Here is a 15,447-nt window from a genome sequence, read left to right on the forward strand (position 1 = left end):
TGGATGTGTACACGAAAGAGACTCTCCTTCCAGTTAGAACCTAACCATACTCTCCCAAGTTCCAGTTCCCCTCTGGAGCCCACACAAGTGTGTGCCTGGGTCTGAGCCTCTGGCTGTCTGAGCTATCAACATAGCCTGATAATCAGCAGGTACAGCGTCAGGCCAAGGGAGGAAAAGACCCAGAGTCTGCCAGCTTCTGGTAGATCCTTCAGCCAGCACATTCGCTCTCACTGGAGAGGTGGCCAGGTAGGGGAATGGCCTTCATGACTTTGGAGAGAGAAAGATTGGAGAGGGAATCGGTTGGCGAGCGATGCCAGTGGAGTACCTTCTAAGAAAAGAAAGAAATCCAAAGCTCTGCTTGAAGCACAGTCTTTTACAGGCAGGGACATGGTAAATGAGCCTTTGCAGCGCAAGGCAGTGAGGCGCCTGGCGACGGTGACAGCGCGGAGCGGGAGGGGCGCGGGCCGCTCCGGGAGGGACCCAGCCAGTCAGGGCGCGAGGCGCGGGGCGCGTGGACACATTGGAGCATCCGTGCGAGCCCCGAGCAGCAGCGGGAGGAGGCGCCCACTTGCACCTGCCTGCATCTCCCAACTCCTCCGCCCCGTGCAACTGCCGGCAGCCAAGTGCCATTAAAGCTGGCAACCAGGAGGATGCCTCACCTGGGTCCCCTCTGCTGGGAGAGGCAGGGCAAGCCAGAGGAGAATTCCCAGTGAAGGACTCAGAACTCTGCGATTTCTCTTCTGTCACAGGCTGCGGAGCATCCAAGGAACTGCTCCACGTGAGGTGTGTCCAGGGCAGGAGGATGGGAGACAAGGATTGAGAGTCACCGAAATGGACAGAGGCAGCTGGCATCTCATTGGTAAGTGGCTGGCATTCCTTAGCTGGTGACTGCTCCCTGTGAAGCTGCACTTCGGTTCCCAGCCACTTAGGATTTTTGACACAATCTCTTCTGCAAAGCCATCCTTCCTTGTCGTGTTGCCAGAGGTAAAAACTGTTCAATGATGCTTGTTTAAAGACGGGGGAAACAGTATTTTTTTTTCTCTGCTGGGATTTGATGTTGAAAACTTGAAGCAAGTATAAAACCTATTAGTATGTTTCATATAGCCACCAGAAAGAAAAAGAAAAAATTAGAAACAAGTACGGTTTTGGATGACAAATGTCAGGAGGGATAAGAATGCTTTTTTTACCAAAGCAATAAAATGTTTTGGAAGACAAAAAATGAAATGGAGTTCTCAGGTCCTGGCTGAGAGTCTCATAGTCTGAGTAACTGAGAATGCAGACAGACTACCTGAATGTGTAGTTGTGCACAACTTGTTAAAATTCAGTAGAGATGCGAGTGGAGTTCTGCAAAGTTTGGGGAACTGAGAAAGGCGGCACCTTGAATTATGCTGAGTGATCTCCCCCACGTGTTGTGCATAGATGTTTGCTGAATGCATGCTCCCAATTTCTTATTTTTATAGGAGAGTGTTTTCTGAATTTCTATGACTATGATGTGCAGTAAGCTGAGGATTGCTATGACAACCTGAAAATTTTCAGGTTGCTTAAATTTATTTTATTCCAAAAAGAAAAAGAATTACTAATACTTCAGAATAATTTTATGTAAAATTAGCATAGGTAAGACAAAAGCGTAGTAATTTTAGGACAGGTTTGCAAGAGAACTTTGATAGTGTTCTGTGTGTGAGGCTTTACCCATACACAGTCCATATGCTTTTATAAAAAGAAGTCACTTAGATAATTCAGTTCTCTTCTCCGACTCTGAGTCTTAGCCATGAAAAAGAAGAAATGAAAACAGTAGCAAACCTTAAAATAGCAGTATCATAAAAAGAGAAACAATGAATTAAGTTTACAAACTGTTATAAATGTAATTGGTTGTTACTGGGCTGCAGCACACCTTCTGAATTACCTCTAAATGTCACAGCAGGCTATAAGTTCTGCATCCTGATTAACACCAAGACTAAACTGAGACTAAGACAGGAAGAAATGCTGACAAACTGCCATGGCCAGTGGTGAGCAGCTCACCTGTGGGGCTTCCCATAATTTCTCATTTCATGCTGGAAGTATTTTAGTATTTCATGGCACAAGCCCGAGTCTTAAGCTTGGCAGGCATGCTTATACAGATGAGACAATAAACAGTCAATGACTATATACAAATAGATTTTACAAAGTGGCTAACATCATGGATATATTATGTTAAAAGTCAACTGAATCTAATCAATAGTAGAAAGAATACAGTTCAGGCTCAAAAGTTAAAACAATAAATGTAATATAGGAAAAGAATTTTTGGACTAGTTATCTTAGTTGGAACATTAGACATAAAAGAGGTTGTGTAAACCACTGACTGCTTAGTGCAGAGACTGATGTTTGGAGGTAAGGATTGGTGAGCACCTTAATTTTACCTAAAACTTCTGAAAACTACCAGAGTAAAAATTGTATTAGACCCCTCTCTGGTTTTATATGGAAGCAAATAGACAATTAGGATACTTAAAAGTTAAAAAATGAAAATGATTACTATGATGAACTAAATGCTATACTTTGGTCTGATGCTGGGAGTTTAATTTACATTAGAATGCTTTTGGAAGGTATCTGGAAAGACTTGTGGGATTTTTAAATGGATGGCTGATATACCTGAACAGTTCTCAAGGTTTGTAAAATCAGTTTAGCCATTAGGGGGCCTGAAACCTAGTAGTGACTGGCTAACAAATCAGAAAGAAAAACTTTAAATTTATAAATAGAACATATATTATTTTAAACATTATAAATCAGCTGTGCAACAAAATATTTTGAAACTTACACTTAAATCAGTCTAATTTAGTGGAAAATGTAACTTGTTTGTTATATATGCTCCTTTACGTGTCCTTTTGTTTGACCGTTTGGGAAACCTTTACTACCTTCAAAGTAGAATGTAGGAGTGTGGCTTGCTGGTCAAGCTGACTTAGCAATTGGGACCAGAGGGTGTCAGTGAAGGGCAGAGAGCTCACCAGAAGGCAGCAAGTGGGTGGTGTGCTGGCAAAGGCATTGTGGAGTTTTCTTTACTTGTAGATGAAACAAAAGATACATTTCTGTAAAGACTAAAATAATATCACAATAAATTGTCTAACTATGATACTGTGAGGGGGACTTTGGTAAACAGAATTTAGGCATGCTCAACAGAGTTTATAACCAATAGAAGTACAGCTCTCCATTCCACAGCCTATGAAGCTAAGATAGCTGCACAATTAGAATTTTCTTTATCCAAACCATCACACATACTTGATTACCTAGTATTGTAATTACACGTGAACTGTATTTGAATGCTCTTTCTAGACCATATAGAAATGAGTGATTTCTCCTCAAATATATGCATGCCTCTATGTGTTTAGATTCTCAAACTCTGGCATCCAAAGCTTATGTGTATATGCCTTTCTTTCTTATTCCCCAAAATACAAACCTGTACTAACCCAGTTGTGTGTTTCTGAGATGCTGTTTTTCTAGGTTAGTGTTAAGATGTTTCATGAACTTCTCAGTCCTTTAGAGCAGGAGAGAAGCTGGTCGGAAGCTCAGAGCTGTGACATCCCTGCAGTTCTATTTCCTGAAGCCTTGTGATCAATAAGTCCACACTAGAAGCTGGTTCACTTTAAAAAGTAATGAAGTTCATAAAACTCCTTAGCAGTTGAATTTGGATTAAAGTTCATTATGAACTTTTCTAATCTCCCTGCTCTTTAAGAGTATTGAATATTCCTATGGATGTGATTAGTAGGTTATGATAAATAGAATATATTATTTTTTCAATTGCTATCAGATTTATTTTTTAATAAATGACTTCTATTAAAAGTCAATAAAACAAATTATTATGTTTCAATGAAGTGGCTATTAGGATAATTTTAAATGACTTTAGTTTATATAGATTAAGTCTTTAAAAAGCCATGGTTTATAATTAAATTTTCTAATCAAAATTATTTTCACTGAGATAAATGCATTGGACTTGTTTTTCAAAAACTATTTATAAAACTTACATTGTGTTACATGCAAAATTCCTTTGCCTAAGTCAAATTTAGGCGATTTTTTTTTTATCACAATTGATCTCAGGACTTAACATGCCAAGTGTTGGAGGATATATTCTGAAACATTATGTTGCCTCTGTCTGCCAGTGAAGCTCCTTCTGCATTCTTCAGAACATGTGGTCAAAAAACAGTCCCCCTCCTCCTCCACTGCAGACAATAATGCTCTTCAAACACTGAAAAATAAACATATTTCTATCTATGGCAACATATTTTCTTAATCTAGTATAGAGTGGTGTGAATGTGTCACCTGTTACAGTCTTTATAAACTGCAGCATTGGACTCCTTTAGGATGTTATCCAATCTGAGATTACTTTGATCCCTGACATATTTTAAACAGTTTTCAAATAAAGGTTCATTAGGTGACATTGAGTGCATAGTTACGAAGCTACTTTTCCAGTGATTTTAAAATCAGTAATTTCTTCAAAATTGCTCGGTTACCATTTCTAAAAATTTGTCAATAAACTTCTGTTAACAAATTAACAGAGTCTCTTATTCCATGAATGCCAGTTGTGGTTTCAAATAGTCCACACCTCAGTATGCACAGACCTAAAAGTTCAGGTCTTGTTAAAAGCTCGTCAGCCTGCCTCCTTTCCAGCTTGTATCCTTTGATCCTCTTTTGTCGTCTTACTGCTCTAGCTGGGATGTCAATTGCTATAGTGAAGAAATAAGGAGAGTGGAGAGCCTTGGAGTTCATGTATTTTCATACTAACACAGATTAATGATCCCTGTGTCTGTTAGGAAGCATAAGCCTGCTTCTGTTTCCGTCATGATGAGTCCTGTGAAGTTTATCGGAGTTACAGGCAGCTGGATTTGGGCCTGGAAGATGATGATGAAAGCAGTCAAGGTGGATCGAAACATTTACTTGGTATCATATTAGTAGAATCCTCAGTAGGAGTTGGAACAGCAGAGTCATTTTTTGACAAGGTCTAGAAATACCTCATCTCCCATAACGCCTATAATCACTAGCTGTTCTGCTCATGTCACAATGTTGACAGGAACTAAGGAAAAAATGGGCTACTTTATGAGAAATACACTCTCCACTATATCAAATTCCATCTGTACTTTTACAGATATTGAGCTTGTGTTTGAAAGTATGATTTAATTAAAAAAATGCTCTTCTCTAAATAAGCCAAATGTAAACCGAACAGTGGGAGAGTAAGCAATCTCTGAAGTGACCTAGAATTTCCCATGTGATTTCACACAAGAATGTCCCTTTCAACAGTGTAGTATTTCCTGAGATACTATTGTACCTCAGACTTTAACATCACAGAATTATGCACAAACTCCCTGCTGGTTAAAATGAATATTAATGAGAAGACACAGTAAGTGACAATAGGAATTTTAAAAACAGTTCTTATATTACTGGAAAAATAATTTTTGTTTAGGTAACAATTCATCTTCATTAAATGTTACATGGTTCACTGGGCAACTGATCTGATTTAAGTGTTATCTCTAAAAACTTATAAAACATTCTGTTTAAGTCAGACAGGTTTGCCTTTTGAATTATTTTCTTGTTTTGAAATAGCTCTTCAGAATCCTTACCAAATTAGCTTAATTACATCTCCCACTATCTTGGAAAATAAGAAATAATTGGATAGTCATCATTTTACATTATTTAATTTAATTTAATTTTTATTATTTTAACAAGTACTTCAAGTTACAGCCTTATAAGGAATCTGGAAACTTCATCTTCTCAACCTAAGTCAGTTTCTTTAAAATGAGTCTTCTCTTACATCAGTGGTACCCTTCTAATGACAAACTTTGGACGATGATTTATATTATATTTATTATATTATATTATATTATATTATATTATATTATATTATATTATATTATATTATATTATATTATGTTTTGCTAAAGTGACTATTTCCTCAAACACTGACAAATATTTTGAGTTACTGATCAAAAGCAACCTGTGAGAACACAGTAAAACATGATAAATTAATGTTTTTAAGTCTTGGAAGGATCCACTCATAGCTCCTGTTCACGTGCCCATCAAGAAGATTAATTAATGGCGACAGAAAACATGAAGTGTTAACTTTCCTGGAATAAAAGATGTAACTAGAACCCAGTTACATTCTTCTTTTATATTCCAAGGCATGTTGTATCATCAAATTAGATTAACATGTAGTAGATATAATTCCCATGTTTACATTGATTATCTGAGAAATACTGGCTTTTAAGATTTGAAGGACTAGCATGTAAATTCATTAACTTAGAGGGAGACTGTTGACACAAGGACAGGAGACCTTACATTCTATGTGAAAGCCGTTGTCAATGAACTCATGGGGCACTCCAAAGTAACCTCACATTCAAGAAAATCTAGAAATTTTATCTATGAAACTTGGGAAGATTTTAGAGTAATAAATACCCAAAATGTAACTCAATGACAGAAAATAGGGAGAAATGACAGTGAGAAAATATCATACTGTAGTATCAATATTTAGTTAAAACTTAAACTGGGAATTCTTTGGAATAATAGTGTTATTGTATCATTTGATAACAAAACAGAAAGCATATCTCTTAAATAATTCTTCCTCCTGAGTTTTAAAATTCAAATTTCAAGTTGCATATAAATTGTAGGTTTACTATTACAGTGCTAGAAAATGAAACGAAAAAGATGAATCTGTAATGTATTTAGCTATTATTTGAAACAAAGTTCTATGTTTAACTGAATAATAGAAATTATTTTAGGATGAATACAGATGCTAAAAATCTTCAGTACAGTGAATTTGGTAACTTTAATAATTGCTAGAATTTCTCACATAACGTTATTTTAATGATGACTTGTCTTGAAGCTTTAATACTCAAATTGTGATATGAATATATCTGTGGCTGTGAATAAGAATTAATTTAAATCTTAGGTATTTTTGTCCTTTAAATATGAACTATCTAGAAGTTCAAAATCTAAATGTATTATAGACAATGTGAGGAGGTGTTGTTGAAATGATTTATCTTCCTTATTCCAGACTTTTTAGAATCTAAATACGTACTTAAAATTTACTAGCAGTTCTTGTAGAAACTATAAAACATTCTTCAGATACAATTAATGAGGAATCCTTGATATTATTTGACTTATTAATTTATTTGATGATTTATTTTCCTAAAATGTGTTTTAATTCTTTCAGTCATCTTAGTAAGACTTCCTACTTGAGATTTAAATTCAGTCACTGAAGTTTGATATTATGAAAATTTGCAATATAGATTATGTTAAAATGTATGGCTGTATTAATATGCTCCTCATGTTTTCAGGGGCATTGTAACTGTAGAAACTATTGAGCCAGAGTCAAGAAAAGCTCTCTTATTCTTAAGAAGCTTCTGTGCTAATTACTCTCATGAGCTTCTGTGTCCAGGTGCAGTTCTAACAAAAAAGGAAAGGGCAATATGTGGATGAAGCATGGAGGGGTTGGGGTGAGTTCATTTTAATTGGCTACAGACAAGAAAAATTTCCAGATTATTCTTTGGATACTGTTAAAATTTTTCTTCATGGAATCCCCCAGGTTGGCTTATTTCATGTGGGTGCAAGCTCTGTGTTAGCTGTGTTTCCTTCACAGCCTAAGTTAGTTTATTACTATGTTGTTTTATGATCCCCTTAACCAAGGTAAATGAACAGAATGGCATAGAGAGTTTGGAATTTGAAATGTAGGATTTTGTTTAGACTATAGTACATAAGCAATACAGTATCATTTACTGAAACATCCCTTATTGTCTTAATTGTCACATGATAATAGTTCATTTCATGTTCACAAAACATTAAATAATAAATATAAATCATAAAATGAGAATTTTAGGATTATTAATACTATATGCATAGCATATTACTATGGTATATCTACAATGAAGTTTCATTTCAATTTTTATTGTAGCTTAAAACTATGAAAAAGCACTACTTTTCTTGAGTTGTGTTAGTATTATCACTGCAGAAGGGACTGCCAAAAATTTTAAAGCTGGTGTGTCAATCAATTACTGATCTATGTATGTGATTATTCACTCAGATAATTTAACTAAACAGAAATTTCTTAAACACAGAGGGGAAATGTTTAAGAAATAAAACAGCTTAATAACAAAATCAAGACCATACACTGACAAGAGTGTAATCCTCTTTAGTTGGTAGAGGGGCACCTGGTATGGTAGTGCATGACTGAACTCCACAACTACAGGTATGAAGACAGGAGAAGGAGGAATTCAGGTTGACTCTTGGTTACATGAAAAGTTCTATATCAGCCTGAATTTCTTGACACAATATTTCAGAAATACACATAAAGAGAAAGTGGGAGAGAATGGAGAAAGGAGAAAGCATACAGTTGAGGTAGAGGATGGGAGGAGGGAGAGAAATGTTCAATATCATGATGGTTTGAATTGTCTCCCCAGATAAATGGAAGCATTAATACTTGAACATCTCAGTTTATAGACAAATATTAACCATCGATTGTAGAAAAATCTAAAGGGTTCATAATCATAAAACAGTGGGAAACCTTACTACACTGGGCTCCTTTCAATTGAATAAGGAGCATTTAATGGACAGAGAAACAGGGCTTTGTTCTAAATCGGATATTTTCTTTCTCAACAAGAGTTGGCATTTTATATAATATTAGTCCTTCTTGTCCCTTGCTTAAAGTGGACGACACACATCTTTCCCTCTCCTTATGAATCCCTTAGAAAATTAAAGGCTGTGAGTGTGAAAAGTTCATGTTTTGATCCAGTGTCATTCATGTCTTTCTGGATTTGGAAGTCTTGAGGAGGGGGAGAATTGAAGGAGAGAATTGAGTACTGCAATAGCAGGGTGAACTCCCTCTGTCCTTCACAAACCAAATCCATAGTTGGTGTGCGCAGAAAGAGCATTTGGCTTGTTAAGCTCAGGTTTGAATTTGGCACAACTGATTTTCAGTGTCTTTCTCTTAGTGACACAGAAAACATCCTCCCAGAAATTGGAGGAGAATGATAGTAGCCTTGTACCCAGAGTAAGAAGGAAATGAGGGTGATGAAAACTCTTCAGAAATGACACACTTTGCCCTCAAATTCACAAATAACAAGGAGAGCCCTGTGGAGATTCAGAAATGAATCTTTTATATCTTGAGGCAAAAATACATGCAAGTTCAAGGTTTGGCTTAGAGTTTTAAAAGGTAAAACTGATCTAATTCTAGCGAAATGTGCATGGATATTAACATTTTATTTTTGTGAAGTTAAACCATTTTACTAGGCTCTTGCATGCCACCCACAAGGGTTGGTAATAACTTCATGTCTTTGCTTTTCATGATGTAATTACATTTGCACATGTTGAATGAGATCATATCTCTTTGGAAATTTTTTTCTTTTGGTGGTTTGATTGTTTTCACTATAAAAAAATAGGTCTTTATGTTCTTTTAAAGTATTATTTACATCAGAAATTCTAAACTGAGAGAAAAGCAAATTGTTTGACTCTTGTGTGATAACACAATGATGCAGACTGTACTCATGCATTTAATTATTTCCTTCTTTTGTTTTATTATGGGTTTTACTACTTTAAAAGTAATCTTATGAAAGAGTTCTTAAATTATTTTTATTTTTGAGGTTATACTCTTATTAAAATGTTGCCTCCTTTCCTCTCTTTCCTCCAAACCCACCCATATATTCCTTCTCACTCTCCTTCAAATTTATGGCCTTTTCTTGGTTGTTATTGCATGTCTATGTGTATAAATATATGAAGTGGAATATGAGACAGATTAACTAATAAAAAATTTAAATTCATCTTTTGCATGGTGAAACAGTTATTAAGTTTTGGCACAAAAATAGAATTGTTTGAATATAAACATATTTTACCAAAAATGTTTTTACTACAAATGATAATAAAATATATTGCTATCCTGATTTTGTTTGTTGATGGCTTTATCTTGATGACTTTGGCAATAAGATTTATAAAGTAAATATGCTTTATTATTTATTTGGTAAATACCATGTCACTTTATTGGCATAGCTTATCTAAACAACCAATCAACCTCTTCATCAAATATTTACTAAGTAATCTATTATAGAATATCAAAGAGAAAGGAGCAGTAAAAAAAATAAGAATAGTCTCTTTCAAAGAACTGTAATAAAGCTTTATATGATATGAAGATGTTGGGAAAAAAAGGAAACAAAAATGAAAGTAAAGAAAAAGACACTTGGGAGGAGAATTAAAGGAGGCAATTTTACTTATGTTCAGCAAGGATTAAGTAGGAAATCCTATTGTGAGCTATTAAAACTTTTTCCTATAATTGGTATTTCATGCTAAACAAAGTTGCATTTTTAAGTGGATTCGTCTTTTGAGATAAAGAATTAAGTATGTCATTTTTTTCTGGTTTGAACATTAAAAATCACACATTCAGATTAAGTATACCATTGGTAAGACAGTATTTAGGTGAAAGGGGGACATGGCCTCTGTTCTATTTTCTCATTCAATTATTTCCCCTTCAGAGCTTTAAAGTAACCAACTCCTTCCACATAACAAGATACAACAGATATATTTTCTAAGTTAATATAAATCTTGTTGTATTTTTTGCAGCTAATAATGATTAAGATGACCATCTGAGACAAATTTCCCTTTCCTCTGAAGGAATGACTTTATTAGAAACTGTTACCATTCTATCTCAAACACTCCAGGAGAATTCACATTTTTTTTAGAAGAAAAGAAAATTCCCAGAAATCAATGCTTCTTTTTAATGTCTTTTTTTTAGAGTAAAAATGATACAGATATCATTTTTGGACGGTTCAATGAAAGACAATGTTTCATAGAATTGTTTTCCTGAAATAAAAAGAAACCATAATTAATTTTTCTTCTAATGTTTCACTTAAGATAGTTTCAATGCTATAACAGCTTCAGTCAGATCACATTGTTTTTCTGTAAGTGAAGAGTGTTCTGTTGCATTGTGGGTATTGAAATATAGCTATCACATAGTTCAGTCATAGATGAAGACATCTAAATGAATAAAAAGTACTGTCTCCATCTCCTTTTACGTTAATTTTATGGAATTAGCAAGGAATAGCATAAAAGCTAATGAAATATATTGTGTTATATGTATTTACTTGTTTAAATATCTGTGAACTGATGCTTCATGACCCTTTATGTTATTAACTGTAACCAACATTGGAAAATCTGAGAACGCAGACTGCTTTATATGGTAGTGGTTTTGAGAAATATTTAGCTAAGAAGGGACTGCATGAGTCATGTGATAATCTGGTTTCAGTGTCTTAATTGCCCTTCTTTTGTGTATTTTCAATACTGGCTACATGAACTAACATTTCCTATAAAGTGTACTAGAGCTCTGCTTTTTCTCACCTTTGCCAATTGCTTATATTGCTTATTAAGTACATGTGTGACATCTTACTGTATGTGAAGTAGCAATGCTTCTTGGTTTTGATTCATTTTCCCAATAATATCTGCTGTTAGTTATGTTTTCAAATGTCTTATGTCCAGTCTTATGTCATTTGGGGGGTAAAAAGTCACTTCGGGGATTCCATCTGTGTTGCCATCTGTATATTACTATGCTATTGAGTTGTATGAGTTCTATATATCATACTCAGCTTGAAAAGCAAAGTTGTGTCTGCAGTTTTAATGTTATAGACAAAGTTAAACAATGTTATGCTAAGTAGAATAAACCAGATAAAGAAAGAGTATTTTGTCACCTTCATTATATGTGAGATGCTTTTAAAAAACTCAAAATCATAGGAACAAAGTAGAATAAAAATGCTAGCCAACTGATAGAAGAAATATTGTTAGATTGAAAATAAGGGCTGCTAGGTGGCTCAGCTGACAAACCACACGCTGTACTCATCTTGATGGCCTAAGGTCAGGTCTTGAGCTCATATAAAGGTGAAAGTAAAGGCTGATGCATCTGTATCGTCTGACTTACACTCAAGCTCACAGACATAGCACATAGCACACAAACAATAATAAGTAAATAATTAAAAAAAAAGAGATCATGAGGAAATAGAAATGTGGACAGAGCAGTCACAGTTGTGAGTTGGGTAGTTCCATTAGCTTGCATGAGGTCCATAGGAGAAGCATCACCTTGTACACTGGACATCTTTCATGTGAGTAGATTGAGAAAGTGACATCAGCTGATGTTCAAGTTTATTTGCATGCATTATAGATATGCATATATTAAAAGTTTTACATAACAAAATGAGTAAAACCTTGCCATCACTGTCAGGAATAAAAAATCTACTGAAAGCCTTAAATTGCACTTATTCCCGAGTCTCACCTTTCTGCCATTTGCTATTTCATCATACTTTTTATACATGTATCCAAATATAGCATTTTACTGTAGTTGGGTATCTGCAGAACAATTTTAATTTGTTTGCGTACACAGATTATTCTGTGGTAAGTATATAAAGGTTTACAAAACCTTCTTTAAACTATTGATAAACTCATGCCAATATGAAATCAAATGTGAGTGAAGTGCAAATCCATATGTATACTTTTAGACATGTGTAATTGTATCTGACTGTGGAGCTACCAAACTAGAAAACACTGCATTTAAAAGTTTGATTTCCCTGCTAACTAGTCCTCTAAGCAGCCAGAACCGGCAAGCTTTCCTTCATCAGTGTATTTGAGTGTGTATTTTCCTAATGTGCCCAACACAGTCTGTTATCCAGCTTCCTTCCTGTGCCAAGAGAATACATAAAAATAAGTCTCATTTTGTTCTAATTTATGTTAATAGTGTGAACTTTTTCTGTTCGAGCCTAGAGTTTGTGTCCATTTTCCAAGTTAGCTCTGTGAGGATGAGATGTTTTTCCTGTTCATTTTACTTGATAATAGAAACCAGGAGAGGATCAGAAGCAAAAGTCAATTGAAAATGGTTTGAGATAAAATTTGTTAGGAAATGCATGCATCTCTATGATAAACCAAAGATATTTACAAAAATAGTACCCTCTTTCTCTCTCTCTCATTATTGTGAACAAAAGATTTAGTGGAGGTACAGCCACAAGGAAATGCTCAGGCTGGGTAGGTAGAAGAAGGTTAAACCTTCCCTTCTGTTTGATTGAGCCTTCCAATGGCTCTCATCACAGCAGGTGCTTAGTTTCCTTCACAGGAGAGGTCTTTGTCTGTTCTGTCCTATACTGCTTTCCATCTTGTTAGTGTGTCGAATAGCCTTCTCTTTGTTTTGTCTGGTGGTCAAACTTTAGGGAAATTTTGTGCTTTGTGTTGCATCCCCATCTGCAGGACGTTGCTTAAAAGCAGCACATGAGTCTTTTAGGAACTCATGCCTTAGTTATGGTTAACATTGCTGTGATGAAACACCATGACCAAAATCAACTTGTTGAATAAAGAATTTAATTCACTTACACTTATAGGTAACTGTGCAAAGTCAGGACAAGAACTTGAACAGGATAGGGACCTGCAGGCAGGAGCCATGAAGGGATGCTGCTTATTGGCTTGCTCATCTTGGTTTGTTCAGCCTGTTTTCTCATAGAACAACAGAACATCAAGCCCAGGGGTGGTACCACACACAATGAACTTGGTCCTTCTCCATAAAACACTAATTATGCAACTGGCTCACAGGAGTGCCCATAACCCAATCTTGTGCAGCCATTTGCTCAGTTGAGGCTCTCTTCTCTCAGATAACTCTAGCTGTTTCATGTCTTGCTGACATAAAAACTACCCAGCGCACCACCTTAGGCAGCCTGGAACTAAGAATATTTTATGTTTTAGCTCAAACAACAGAAAAGCCAAACCTGTCTTTACATCTTTTCTATCTTCTTACACCTGTTTACAACATTTGTGCTCCACAACCTGGTACTGCCAATGTCTCAGTAAATAAATGTGAATAAAAATGACTTTTTTACCTTGTGTTTTTTTTCAGTTTTACAAAAACATTTGCATAATATTTGTACTGAGAATTTCTGTTCAATAAATTATTGCTATTAATACAACATGATCTACACAATATAATGCTTAAAATGCATCAAAATTATGAACCAGTAAATAAGAAACTACTATTTTTATTATAGTAGAATGCAAGGTTAATTTTCTCAGTACATATTCTTGTATGAGTTGTAAGTTCTGAGTTGTCTTTGACCTAAATATCTCAATAACATGAATAATATGTGTGATTTGTATTTTTCTAATTTAGAAATTGAAGTACTATGTAGTGTTCGAAACTCTGCTAGCACATATTTTATACTTGGGCCTAGCTAAATAGTTAAAAATTGTTGTTCTGTTGTTTTCAATAAAACTAAACATCATAATTAACCTATTATCTAACAAAATTATCATTAATTATGCAAAAGAAAACTGAGTGGATGTGCCTTGTTTATTTTAAATTAATTTTGGAGTTTGAGTTAAAAGAATTTTAAGTCAAGTATGATTGCAATGTTCATAAAAGTGAAGTGTTTCCCTGCCTCTACTCTGACAAAATATGACTAAGAGTCTCAGTGACCCAGCGTTCTGAATAGAAAACAGCATAAGCATCAAAGAGCAAAACGAGAAAGAGAGGAGCGGGGAGGAGGAGAAGAGGAAAGGAAGAGGAAGAAGAGAAGGATAGAGGGAGTAAGAGACAGAAAGGCAGAAAGACAGAGGGACAGTGAGCAAAAAAGAGATAGTGAGGCAGACACAGAAAGAGAGAGGGAGACAGAGAGATAGAGAACAAGAAATGAGAAATCTCTGAAAAAGAAACTGATTCTGATATTCTGAGAGGAATACCATGTTAGAGCACATTGTGTGTCTTCATGCCTGAGAGCCTGCTCGTAAGCTCTTAAAGCCTTCTGCATTTGTCTTCTCTGCCTTAAGGAACTATTCTTTCAACCAGTCCCTTCTGAATAGAAGTTCAGTGTTATCAACAGGGAGCACCATCGAAGTGGAGCAAGAATCAGCCTTTCTACACTCTTATTTTTCTATCACTATAGAAACTTAGGCTGTTATTCATTGCATTCTTTTTGCCTCAATAAAAACACTAACAACAAAAGTGAAATCAAAGACCGAGACTTCCCTTTGATACCAAGGGAAAATAGCAAGTTTTAAGCTGTCAGACACAAAATCATAAGCCATGGTCACACACATCCTGTGTCACGGCATTGAAGTTGTCTTCCCACTCTGATTTTGCAGAGTAGTGGTTGGATTAAAAAGCCATAAAGAAACTGATTTTTGCTTCCTGGAGCTTTGTGTTGGGAAGGGGCTCTCCTGATTCTTTCTGTAGTATCCATGTAAAAGTAATGCTTTCCTGTGTCTTCAAATGTCTATGAGGAAGTTTCTGAGACATGTGCAGAAAGCAGGGAAAGATCTCAGTCATAATCTGCTTGCTGCAAGAACATAAGAAGCTAAATTCAGTGCTCAGTATTAACATAAGCCAAATATATACCTACAATCAAAGTGCTGGAGAAATGGAGAGAGGAGGTCCCTGAAGCTCACTGGCCAGTCAGATTTGACAAACTGGCAAACTTCCCTTAC

The 15,447-nt window shown here is 35.4% G+C and overlaps 1 protein-coding gene across 2 annotated transcripts in view; it reads left to right on the forward strand.

Annotated features, from left to right (window-relative positions):
• Positions 1-568: 568 nt before the first annotated feature.
• Cntn5 (contactin 5) overlaps positions 569-15,447 on the forward strand; it is a 1,025,091-nt gene continuing 1,010,212 nt past the window's right edge. Inside the window, exon 1 of one of the 2 annotated variants that reach the window (XM_028763352.1) lies at positions 569-859. The gene's annotated coding sequence lies outside the window, so the exon portion shown is untranslated. The remainder of the gene's footprint in view (positions 860-15,447) is intronic. The other variant, XM_028763353.1, reaches the window with a different exon arrangement.

This window comes from Grammomys surdaster, unplaced genomic scaffold (assembly GCF_004785775.1).
Source record: "Grammomys surdaster isolate TR1022 unplaced genomic scaffold, NIH_TR_1.0 138, whole genome shotgun sequence".
Taxonomy (NCBI): Eukaryota; Metazoa; Chordata; class Mammalia; order Rodentia; family Muridae; genus Grammomys; species Grammomys surdaster.